At 32.9% G+C, this 13609-nt stretch overlaps 1 long non-coding RNA gene across 2 annotated transcripts in view; it reads left to right on the top strand.

Annotated features, from left to right (window-relative positions):
* LOC108739890 overlaps positions 1 to 13609 on the top strand; it is a 67018-nt gene that overhangs the window by 51559 nt on the left and 1850 nt on the right. The window contains exon 3 of one of the 2 annotated variants that reach the window (XR_003231279.1): positions 13166 to 13533. This is a non-coding gene — a long non-coding RNA (uncharacterized LOC108739890). Of the gene's footprint in view, positions 1 to 11895; positions 13534 to 13609 lie in introns of both variants that reach the window. The other variant, XR_001938245.2, reaches the window with a different exon arrangement.

Raw genomic sequence — 13609 nt, 5'->3', positions numbered from 1 at the left:
ATCGCCAGTATGCTCTACCTGTGTGTGTAGTTTGAATTTTCATGGGGTGAGAAACTAAGATTTATAAGAAACTGCCTTTGATTCTTTAATTTTTCCTAAAAACTTATAACGGAATGCATTAAGCAACAACATTGAAACGAGAAAACTAACACCAGAAGCTTCTCGAAGAACAGTTTCTTTGACGAAAATAAAAAAAAAAACATGCCATCGTTTTCTCACATCACTAACGTGAAATCTCGTCAACAGTTTTGGGCCCTCATAAATAGATTTTTGCCGAAAACGGCTGAGGGTTCTTTCTTGAAAATTATTTTTAAAGATGAAACCCATTTTTTGATCGTGTGTTTAAGAAGTAAACAAGGAAACGCAATGGTGAAAAATCGTTTCAAATAAGACCGTTTATTGCTTGACATCGTAGGCTATTACCGCTTGTTGACTGTTGAAAATACAGGACCTTGCGGTTGGTAGCGCGGTTGTTCTGAAAAGTATGGAAGTGGGTGTGTGTCATATTCAACTTTGACAACTTACTCAGTTTCCTTTTTTTATGGATCAAAGATCCGCAAAGCACAAAAATACTTATATAAAAAAATAAAGTTGAAAAGAAAAATTCTCTATTTCTTCAAAAAAATCAAGGCGAAAGAGAGTTACAATGTCTTTATTGATCATAGAACCGACACCAAAGTTTCGCCTCTTGTTGGGTGGCTTTATCAAGGTAGTTTCTTTTAGTTAGTTATAAGATGTTTATAAATAATTGGTGTCTACAGTCGGTACATATAATCATGTGAAATATTAAAATTCAACAACAGAATATATTAAAATAATAAATAGATAAATAATTAAAGACTATACAAAAGAGAATAAGTTACTGACAAAAGTGTCATTAGATGCAAAAGATTCATATAAATACATTTCAATTGTTAATTAATAAAGACATTGATGTTGTTACCAATTGTTTAACTTAACAAATACCTCGAAAAAGTACAAAACAAGTGAGTGAAAAGTCAACAGTTTGTTAATAAATGAATGGGTTATTTACCTGATAAATTATCAGGGAACCAGTTTTAAAAACTCCGTTAAAAGTCTTTTTTTCACTGTTTTGGTTATGAGTACCTACTACATTTATTGTTATTTCACCGGAAATTCGGCTAGACTACATAAATACTCTTTGTTATTTAATCTATAGATCGAAGACGCGATCAACATCATTAAAGACAATACAACTGTAGGGATAGATATACAGGGGCAAAAGATTAGTATGCTTAGATTTGCAGATGATACAGCAGTATAATAAATAAAAGTAAAACTAAAATACTGATATGCAAGGGAAGAAAAAGTAGGGAAAGAGCGAATATAAAAATAGGAGACGAAAAATAAGAAGAAGTGACTGATTTTACATATCTAGTAAGTCAAATAAGTCAGGACGGAAGGAGTAGTAGGGATATAAAGCAGAGGCTAGCGCAGGGCCGAGTCGTTTTCATAAAAAGAAGTCACTTTTATGTTCGCGAGCGGTTAAATTTAGAAATTCTAAAAAGGTTAAAGGTGGATGTTTGGAACGATGCGTTGTACGGGTGCGAAACATGGACAGTGGACGCGGCGGAAAAGAAAAGGTTAGAATCGTTCGAAATTTGGTGTTATAAGCGAATGATGAGAATAACGTGGATAAAAAAAGTTAGAAAAAAGGTATTGGAAAGAATAGGAGAACAGAGGAGTCTATGGAAGTCAACAAGAAATAGGCAAGATAGGTTGGTAGGACACCTTCTCAACCAGGAAGGTCTAGTCAGAGACATATTAGAGGCAGAAACAGGAGTTAGGAGGTGTAAAGGCAGTGGCGGATTATCCATAAGGCAAAGTAGGCATATGCCTAGGGGCCCAAGGTTAAAAAGGGGCTCGCGCGGAAGTTTTTAAACCTAAAAAAAACAATAAGGAAGTACTTAATAAAAAAAAAGTACTAGAGCGTTGTCAACATTTAATGCGCCTCTGGGTAGAGGTAGATCTAGATTACTTTTCGCAAATAGTTAAGGAAGTGAGTTGTTCTAGTTTTAGGGAAATGCGAAGATTAGCTCAGGATAGGAAAGAGTGGAGGTACGTGTCCAACCAGTCTTAGGACTGACGACCTAATGATGATGATATTATTTAAATACCAATAGACCACTGAAAATGCTATAAAAGCACATGTTTAAAAAAAAAATTATAAATAATATCTCCCTATTTACTTAATTTCTGTATATTACACAATCCCAGGGTTATTGTTGTTTTAGGATTTCATTAGCAGCTTTACGTCAGCGTCCTCTATAAAACGTGTTGTTGACATTTTGATTATTTCAAAAGGCTTAGATTACCTTAACGACTCTCATTATGTACAGCCTCGGGGTGAAATTATTATTTTCACAGAATTAAGTAGGCGCTTTTCGAGAAAATAAGATCCTTGTGAAGGGTATTTCAAGAAAAGCTAAGGATTATTCTTCATCATTTTTCTACAGTGAAAATACGAGAGTCCTTTTTAGTGAATTTTTATATGAACCTTTAAATCCTTTGCGAAATATTATGCTTTAGAATTAACTTTTCAATCTCCATAACAACGAGTAAATGACCATCTAAAGGTTAAATAAACTAAGCATTAGTAATAGTTGTATTAACTACCAACAGTTAACTCGATTCTCAACAATTTGTCATAGAATAGAGAGATATTTTAAGAACTTTACATTAATTCGAACAATAAATGTAGCATTCTTTATATATTTAATTGATTTTTAATAGTAGTTACAAACAAGCAATCGCCCAGAATCGTTAAAATAATATTATGTAATTAAAAATTGTTTCCTGGATACAACCACCATGAAAATGTATAATAATAATTATTTAAACCAAGAATCACAGAATGTGACAGCTGATTAGACAAAGTCGAAATTATTGTTGAAACTTTTATCATAATTCACTGATTTGATTCTTATTCACGAATATCATTTAAAATCTTCAAACAGAATTAAAATAAACTGCAATCAACCTGAATCACAAACTTGTAAAAAAAATAATCCGGATTAAAAGATATAACAGTTACAAATTGATTGTCGTGTATTCTTCTTTAATTACAAAATATATTTACTAAAGTACCTAGAATATACATTGTATTTGTAGATGTTAATGAGATTTGTATATTCTCTTTAGGGGCGATGGAACAAATGGCGGATTTCAAACTGAAATAACTCAGTCATTTCTAATTATATCATATATATTTATTATACCAAATTGATCTTCTTGATGTGTGATTCTCAACTGATTGAATTTAAATAACGAAGGTCAACGTTCCAAAGTTGGTATAACCACTTTGACCCGACCTTCTGGGTGTCATTAATTGGTAAACTTGTCTCACATTTTAATGATATGATGACTAATAAATTGACTAACTAACTGAGCTTCTTGATCGTAAACCATGTCGATGGATTCACATCTTCGATTTAATTGTCCAATTTTTGTATTGTAACGACGTCACATTCCAAGAAGCTGCAGATTTTAGAATACTTTCTCAAGATTTGCCTTTGATTCGATAGAGCTCTGCTACAATTGGAAAAAATAATTGTAACTTGAATGTTCTTAACAATGTTTAGACATCGCTTTACTTTTTAGTTAATACTAATCATCTGTCGTTGTATGCCAAAATCTTCTGGAATAAATACTCAACATCGACACAACGGTGAATTGGTAAAGATAGCGGTAAAGTTCGTTCATTATGAGCGGATTTTATAAAAACACTACCGATTGCCCACGACATCGTCCGCTTGAAATTCGATTATATCTCAAACTTCCATTTTACCCTTTAGGGGTGGTATTTTTAAAACACATTTTATATAGCGAATTAGGCAAAATGAATTATAACCCTTGTTTCCTATCAAAATCCTTGAAACTGGATTAAGTTGAAGGCTGGTGGGTGTTGAAGGAAGTTAAAAGTTGTGGTTGTATATATTATTAGATGAGAAATTTCAAAAAAAATTTTTTTTCATTGAGAAAATTAAAAAAAATTAGATCTCAACAACAGCATCACCTATCGGGTCCAACCTAATCCTACGTTACAAGGTAGAACCAATTGAAATCGGTTGATGCGTGATTTTCATATGCATATTATGATATGGATTATTCATTAATATGTTCGATAAGTCCATAATTAACTTCATATCCATTATTTCATGTTATACTCTGACTTCTTCGTTTCCTTGAGAGATATGAAAAATGGAATTGCAAGAAGATGTGAGCTTGAAAAGTGTAGGGCGCAGCGCTTCGAGTGTAAGATAAAATCTCGACTGACGTAACTTTCTTTTGTAACATTTTCAAAGAATGTAAGACGATAACTTTGGACGATAAAGTTTAGCTGCAGTTTAAACTTCTGACGCGCTCAGCAAAAATCTTGCAATAAGCGTCTTCTTCATGGTCCCGGGATAGTACGGTGTTATGGAGCTCGTCGTGCCCAGGGGCATCCCCTAGGATTCGGAGAAGAAGGGGTTTGAATTGCTCGAACTCTAATCGGGCTTCGATGTCTTGCCCTAGGAATCTTCGCTGTTCAGCATTGTTGATGTCTTGGAAATAATGCCCGAACGTTGTAACGCTATTAAGCTCAGTTACAATTCCGTCTCGCGATGCAATTTTCTTTAGGGAGTTCCATTATACGATGCACTTTAGCGCGGACGTGTACACAGTGCATTCCACGAACAAGGCTCGCGCGTCTTTCCGCAAACTTGGAATTACTGTCGCGAATAGTTACGACAATGATGACCGGATGTTATGCCGCCGAAATCACGTCATGGAGATTCCGACAACTTGGACCGATTTAATGGCGTAACTCTGAAGATAGTTGTGTTAAATCGGCAAACACGATGGCGTGTTTGGTATTCGACTATTGTATTTTCTCTAAACGCAATTATAAAAGAGTTTGTATCTGAAGGAACTGATTTATCGCCATATGCCAACATAAACATTGAAATTCATCAATTTTTTGCTAAAGTCTACATTATGTCGTAATTGTATGACTGGATTCCCATCTCTCCGATTTCCTTGAATTTCTTGTTTAGTTCAGCATTAACAGGAATATACTTATACGTAGCTTATGTATATATTTTTCATCGAACTTCGAAAAAAAGGGATTTATCAATAGTACACTTTGTTCACTTGCAAGATAAACCAAATCAAAACATACGTGAACGCGTAATCATCCACATCTCATTCTTACAGGCCTAACGCTGGAAGCTGGCGGAAATTTTAAAATGGCGTGGATGCGCGATGGCAAAAGTAGGCAGTTTTAGGTATAACGATTGCAGCCCTCTTTCTTCAGTATTCCTATCAGGGACGTAGATTAAATATTTAAAAATAGGGATCAGTGAGCAAGTAATAGACATACAAACAGAAGCACTAATTATTGATGTTGGTGACAGTGATAGAGATTCCCATGATGACAGTGAATGTGAAAACTAACTATAAAACAAAACCAATAGGTTTATTTTTGGTAAGTTATGTTTCTACATTATTTTCTAGTACGCTACTGTTCTCTCTGTATTAATACTATAATTTACGCCTACTGAAAGCTTATTTGTCTATCGGTTCCAAGTGAACTATCCAAATAGGTCATAAATGGGCAAGTACCTGCGCGACCGTTCGCCAGCTTCCTTCGTCCGAACTGTACGTGGTGACCAGCGCAGTCCATTCAGCCATTACATGCACATTGGTGTATTTTCTTATAATATGTTATTAAGTTTAGATAAATTCTTTTTTTTTGCGGTTACTTTTTTCGTATTTTGTACACTTTCATTGATCTAATCTTCATCACTATTCATATCGAATACGTGTAGGTATTAAATCAGAAGTGATAATTGTGAAATAGTCAAACATATACAGTCTAAAAAAATCTGTTTCGTAAAATTAAAAATATTCATTTTCCATATACAGTAAAACTTCGATAAGATAAAGACCAAGGGAAACGTAAAAGAATTTCAGTTATTGAGGTTTCTACTTACTAAGGGTTTAGGTCCGGTGCAAAAGAAAACTTAATCTACAATTCTAAAATGTGAAACCAAGTTTAAGCTTTAAAATTATAGATTTCCAGTGACTTAGCACACTCTTCAGCTTTTTCCGGTAGTGTAGGTCCCCTAACACTAATGTTTTTACATGTTTATACACTGTCTAAACCATGTAAAGAAGCATTTTTCTAAATTAGGAAATTCATTCAATTCAATTCATTCGTCTTTTACATAGAAGACTTTCTCCCGATTCAAACAACTTTTCATTGGTTACTGAGGTGCGATGCCCAAATTATTTGTTTATGTTATAGAGAGTTTTTATTTTAAGTAATAGAGGTTTTGGACTCCGAGAGGAAGGGAACACAAAATTTTAAGAATTTATAGAGGTTATTACGTTATCGAGGTTTAAGTTATCAAGGTTCTACTGTACCAGTAAATTTGTCACAGTCATCATTATACATACAGTCAAAACCGTTTACTACGACATCGTTTAAAACAACATACCGGTTATATTGACCAATATCGTAGGTCCCGGCTGAATTGTGTTAGACCGCCTTATACGACATTGCTTATTACGATATATCTCATTAAGCGACTACATTTAACTGATATTTTCGGATATCTGTTAGAACGACCAGCTGTATTGTAAATATTGGAGTAGGTAATAGTATCCACATCTGATACAGTAAAAGACCATTAAGATCGCAAAAGTAAACAAAAACGTGTCGAGTTTAGGGTCTATTGTAAATCTCAGAATATCTACTACTGAAGCTGAGATGTTTATTGATGTGGACAATTCTATTTTCTGCAATTTGTGCACTAGCTATGGAAAATGATATTGTACAAGAAGTTCAAGAGGAAAATGACGAACAGAAGAGACTGAAGAACAATTTACAGTGCCAACATTGAATCATGGCCTTAATGCTGTCAGAGTATTACGAAAAATTGTTCTTTTTAATGAACAGTTTCACGTGCAGGGAAATTATGACGATACATTAATTAAAATTCAACAGGAACTATAGGGTGCGTACGCACGACACAAGTGTTCCAAACAAACTAAAATTACAGATTTTATTAATATANTCTTCTTCAACAACGTACACAGCTGCAGTTCTTATCTATTTCGGCAACTTAGAAAGTACTGCTCAATGATTTATAATGCCGCATTGTTGTCGTTAAACAGAGTGAGCGTGACGCTATATAGAGTGTAATATTGTATAGAAAACAATGTAAACCAACCAAAGTCAAGCAATTTCGACGTTTTAAGGAGTTTGTCGTTAAATCAAGTGACGTTATAAAGGGTTTACACTGTAATTGTTAAAATTATATTTATTTACGAACAACTTTTGTTACTTTAAAATCTATCTACTAATCTGATAAATGAATCTGAAGTTTACCAGTTTATTCCTTATGATATATAATCAAAATTTACTGTAAGTAACTCCTAGAATAACTTTTATATAAATACGTCCTCATAATTCCGTCGTTAATGTATTCTGCCGTTTGACCCACATATAAAAATAGAATCATCGAAAATTTTATTTCAGTTAGCACCAATTCTATAATCCCTACTTTAAATGCACCCTCGTATTATACTAAAGTTTATATCTTGAACAAAATTTGTATGGACAGACGATTCAGCATTCCTCAGGATTTTAATAGACAGTATATACCGTGATAGATACAATTTCAATAAAAAATACGTTAATGTAAGTACAACCAAAGTACAGTCAAAACCGTTTACTACGACATCGTTTAGAACAACATACCGGTTATATTGACCAATATCATAGGTCCCGGCTGAATTGTGTTACGACCGCCTTATAAAAAACATTGGCTTTTACGACATTGCTTATTACGACATATCTCTTTAAGCGACTACATTTAATTGATATTTTCGGAGAATTATATCTGTTAGAACGACCAGCTGAATTATAAACATTGGAAAAGGTAACAGTATCCACATGTGGTACACTAAATGACCATTAAGATCGCAAAAGTAAACAAAAACGTGTCGAGTTTAGGGTCTATTGTAAATCTCAGAATATCTACTACTGAAGCTGAGGTGTTTATTGATGTGGATAATTCTATTGCAATTTGTGCATCAGTTACGGAAGAAGTTCAAGAGGAAAATGACGAACAGAAGAGACTAAAGAACAATTTATAGTGCCAACTTTGAATGATGGTCTTAATGCTGTCAGTGTATTTCGAAAAATTGTTCTTTTTAATGAACAGTTTCACGTGCAGGGAAATTATGCCGATACATTAATTAAAATTCAACAGGAACTAAAGGGTGCGTACGCACGACACAAGTGTATATGTGTATGTGTATATATGATAATTATATGTAGGTAATGTCTTTTTATTATACGTTTTATGTGAAATAAATAAAATGTAGTTATTAATCACACATTCAATAATAGTAGGTATTAGGTACTTAATAACAACGTCATCGGTTGTTACGACGTTTTATGTGAAATAAATAACATGAATGTATTAATCACACATTCAATAATAGTAGGTATTAGGTACTTAATAACAACGTCATCGGTTGTTACGACTATCGGTTTTTACGACCAAATATGAGTAGTTCCTTTCGGTGTCGTTATAACAGATTTTGACTGTAGATAGTAATGATATTACAAATTTTCATAAATTTACTGTGAATAAGGAACGATGTCTATTTTCATCAAAAATTCGGAAATAGAAATAAAGTATATTGTACCTATAGGCAGTCCGTTTATTCTCACAACACCCATTGTAAGCGTACAACTCATGATTTTTCAACAACACGAAGAAGGAAAACATTAATTATTATTAGCGAACACGACCGGTACATACCCGTTCGAGTCGTGCAACTGAATTCTTTGCTCTCCGAACATTTATTATTCTCCCAAAGCCGTGCTTGCATCCGGTTTTCCGCACTAGTGCAAACAAAGTTGAGCTTTTTCGAATATACTGGTTGGTTTGCATTTCGCAAGAACTTTGTCTCATTCATATTCTGTGTACTGTAGCCTACGTCAAATTTTCACAATGTTCGACGTTCTATTTACACATACATAAATACTGAACGTTCCACCCCTACAAACGGTTTGTCAAAGAACACATAATTGAAAGTCAAATGTGTTTAGGTCGCAGTTTTTTCTAGAGAATTTAGTGACTTTTTACGACTACATGAATCGTACAGGGAGTTTATTGATTCACATGCGATTTATAATTGTTTCTTTTAATCTTATTATTTTGATAACAAACACGTGTTTCAATTTTACTGTAAATTAATTAATTGTACAATATTATCGCTTTTTTGTACCTAACTGTAACTTTGTGTAGATGACTGTTGGAGTTACAGAAATTTTAATGCAGTTTAATAACGAATGAACTTTAATTGAATGAAACGGATATTGCAGAAGATTAAATTTGTACGTTAAAATGATCTAACGTATTTAAAAGAAATGAATCGATCCTGATTTAATTACAAATACTTTAGTGCTGAAAGGCCAAAATTCCAATTAACTTTATGGCCTTCTCGAATCTTTTAAAAAACTCCATTCCAAATCACTGTTCAAATTTTCTATTTTTATCTGCTCCTTTTACTGTAATATGAAAAAAGGGTAAGTACGAATTTGACTCATCCTCTTTATCAAAAACGTTACTAATTGTAAGTATAACAATTTCGAAGACATACTTTTTTTTTATTCTATTGATCATTCTTCCCCTATTTTGTATTCGTTTATTTAATCAAAACGATATTGGGGTTAAAAGTACCTTATTTATTAAACAAAAGCCACAGGCGACGTTGTTGGGGTTTCTTTCTTAAGGCTAATTTTAATTAGTTAACAATGTAAGGCTGATAGATTTTGGTTGATTTTAGAGCATGTATACTTCGTTTACTTTCTCTAGCGATGTGACCTTCAGTTTGACCGGCGAAAAGTAGAAAAGAACAGCACTAGGCCAGAAAAGAAAGGAGACAACTCTCGCTCAACTCTTAACCGGTGAGGAGCGTATAATCCGTACAGTACTGCACGGAATAATTGACCATTTTATCCACTAAAATTGCATTGCTCAAATGTGCTGCTATTGGTACCAATTACTACTGAAAATATCGACGAGATGTTTATTTATATTTGAAGACATATTAAAGGCTTCAACGCTTGTTTTCGACGCGCACTACTATTCATGATTGAACAAAACTTTTGGCAGGTACTGTATGAAAAAGTACGTTTAATGAACAAGAGTCGCGATTATAATGAGCTTTTCTACGATTTTGCCAGCGCGCATCCTAGACATTGGAAGGGGCACATCGCTAGAGAAAGTAAATGAAGTATACCACTTAACCAAATCCATCAGCGTTACATTTTTAACTAAATAAAACTAATTTTGAGAAAGACGAACAACTTGGACGAAACGTCGGCTCTGGTTTTCTAAATAAATAAAGTAAACGCCATTGTTTTCATTAAACAACTGAATATTTTTTTAAATTTATTTTTATGCTACTACCAATATGATGGAAATATAAAGAGTTAGGACTGTCTTTTTTAATGAATTGTGTGGTTTACTACCAGAATTCATTATATAACCATTTTCAAAAATATGAACTTTCAATGTATCATTTAAACATCTGTATGTATCGTCAAGATAGATGCAATTCTATATCAAAAAATTTTATTACAAAAACGAAATCTTGCGTGCTGTCCGTCGATTTATTTTGGGCTCGAACACTCACGCATTTATATTTTCCAAGTTTATAGTTTTAAACAAGGGATATTGTGTCTATTAGTAATACGTATAAATTAGCAGAAAACCTGTTCATTTAACCATTCGTGTAGAAAAGGGTTGTTGACTAGCTATCCATGTTCTGTGATTGATCAATTTGTCAACTTCATTTCCAACAAGTTCCACGTGTCCTCGCATAGACTAATTGATGGTTGTCGTTTTTAATTGATCGGTGATTATCTAGAAATCTGTCATACTAATGTATTACTGTTATTAGTGGTATATGTCTAAAATTCGGATGCAATCGCTCTTAATTATATAAATCGCCAATGGTCAGATCCCCTTTTTTAATCGAATCATAATCTACTAAATTTTATCTGTTATATCTATACAGCGGAACATTTATCACCCGAAATGTATACGCTTATTGTGTTACTGTTAGGTAAAATATATAAATATACAAAATAAACGAAACCAATTAAAATTCGGATAGGTATGAAACAGTATTACATTGATAAAACCAACATGAATCTGTTTATAGTAATTAGCAATGAATGTTTATTTCTTTACTGCTGGTCTCACTAAGTATTTTATGTTTGAATATTCAGAATACTTGACTGTATGACATGACATGACATTTTCGCAATCTTCACCATGATTTTGCTAAAATCAAATCCATTTGAACAAAGAATATACAGTCTGCAAAATAAAAAACAAAACTCCTTGAAGACCAAAAACGAAATTACGTTTCTGAAACTTGACCAACAAGTCACTCTACATCAAAAAAAAGGGTCACGTTTTTAAAGTAATATGTGATAGATGTGTATACATAGAAAATCTGCAATATTAAAGTAACTGCTCTTTTGACGATTGTTTGAATGCTATTAAGAAACAAAGGATTCAAAAAAATATTTTTATATGTCTGTCTGTACGGCTTAATCTTCGATTCTCGATTGTTTTACGTGGACGAAGTTGCGGATAGTGCTAATAAAGGTATTTTCATATTAACTAAATACGTAGTAAAACTAATATGGGAGAAACTCGATATCTCAATTGTTCCATTTTTACATCCTGCCAGAAGATTATTTCTAGTTATTTACAAAACTTAAAATTGCAATGTATATTTCTCAAAAGTCTCCTCTTAAGAATATCAATTAACAGCAAAAATTTCTGGTTTTTTAAGTTTGTCAATCAATGGTGTAGACTCAGCAGCAACTTCGAGATATAATCTTCTTACACGTTGTCAATACAGTAGGTACTACCGAAGATAGCCGCAGTACAAGGCAATGTAGTTACTCTAGTTGCATTTCCTCAAATTTTACTTTAGATGTGGCAAAACATTGCAAAAATCTTTAATGCAAAACTATGACTTGCTTCTGCAAGACTAAGACCATTAGCAAAATTTCATTTCTGAACAAAAAACCCTATCAACATACTGAATCAAAATCAGGACCTCTTTAACTTCGCTTTTGCAAATATTTTATACTATTAACGTACATATTTTTAGTCATAATACAGTATTTATAAACTTATGCCGAGTTTGACCTCATTTCGTTGTTTTTGATATGTCAGTCACTTTTAGTACCTACTACTGAAACGTTAATAATCGGGCTGATAAGGGTGAAAATTATTGAATGAAAGGACTGCTTTTGATGTAGAGAGAGCGGTAAAAGTTTTCACACGCCCATGGAAACTTCGACAGCAGTTCGAATGAGGAGCTTAAGATATTTGACGTATGAAAGTTGCCGAAGTGGAAATCTACAATAAACGACAACAATTGGTTCATCTTTGTGATGTTTCCTCTCTTCGGATCACATGAATGAGTCTATTCATAAATCAATTACAGAAATAATAGGAATCGATATAGATACATAGGATGAGAGGCAGCGCACAGAGGAGTATTTAAATAAAACAATCGGTCAAAATTATAAGATTTTTGTAATGAAATAAAAACTAAATTTTATTGATAGACATGCACATTCGTTTAATAAAAACTTATTTTCATTGCGGTTCCAGGCTATCCAATTAGTCGATTTCACAATCAGTTTAATCATTATCTGAATCTTCTTTTTCATCATTGTACATCTGAGGACTTGGAAGATTCACTAAAAGCAAGCAGACTTTCGAAAATGAATTACCTTTCTTTTGTGATCTACGTTTATTACTGTTCGGGAATTGATCCGAACTTGGTAATGATTTGTGCAAAATATTTGTTTTGCAAAGAATCCGTGAACAGTTTTTAGCAAAATCGAGCCTATACTGCCTAAAATTCTCTTGGTCTCTGTAGCATCTTTTGATAACTAACCGATTTGAATGACCACTCCACCATGAATCAGTATCTTATAGATTGTTGGTGACATTTCATACTCATTGTATTTTTCATCAAAACTGAAAAATACAATGAGTATAAATTGACTCAATATGATATCCAGGTTAACTTTTAATCTTTTTAGGTTCCAATTCAATGCCGTAATTTGTGATGCAATTTGAACCGGAAAAAAGTAAACTGATTCGGGTGTAAAGGTCGTCGTCTGTTGGAGTGGCTTCCTGACATTTAAATAAATCTCTATTTTACATGTTCTGTTTTAATTAGAATGAATTTTTTATTTTATATTTTTGTGTGGTTTATTTTATTTAGGTTAATTTTTATTTTAACAAATTTCTTCTTGTGATATAGAGTTGCTCTTAGATGATATCCTTGCATTTGATGCACAAACTACTTATCGATTTAATGTTTGAGCCAATCAAACGCATTTTTATTTACAAAAATAAAGCGTACTGAGTTGGTCAAAAAATTCATAGAACACAGATGCTAACAATGGTAATTAATATTAATAATAAAATAATAACAAATCTAGTGAACATACAACTAATGATATTAAATTGTTTTAACAGGT

Source organism: Agrilus planipennis, unplaced genomic scaffold (assembly GCF_000699045.2).
Source record: "Agrilus planipennis isolate EAB-ADULT unplaced genomic scaffold, Apla_2.0 scaffold248, whole genome shotgun sequence".
Lineage (NCBI taxonomy): Eukaryota > Metazoa > Arthropoda > Insecta > Coleoptera > Buprestidae > Agrilus > Agrilus planipennis.
Note: the sequence above shows the minus strand (reverse complement) of the source record. Positions and strands in the feature narration are given on the sequence as shown.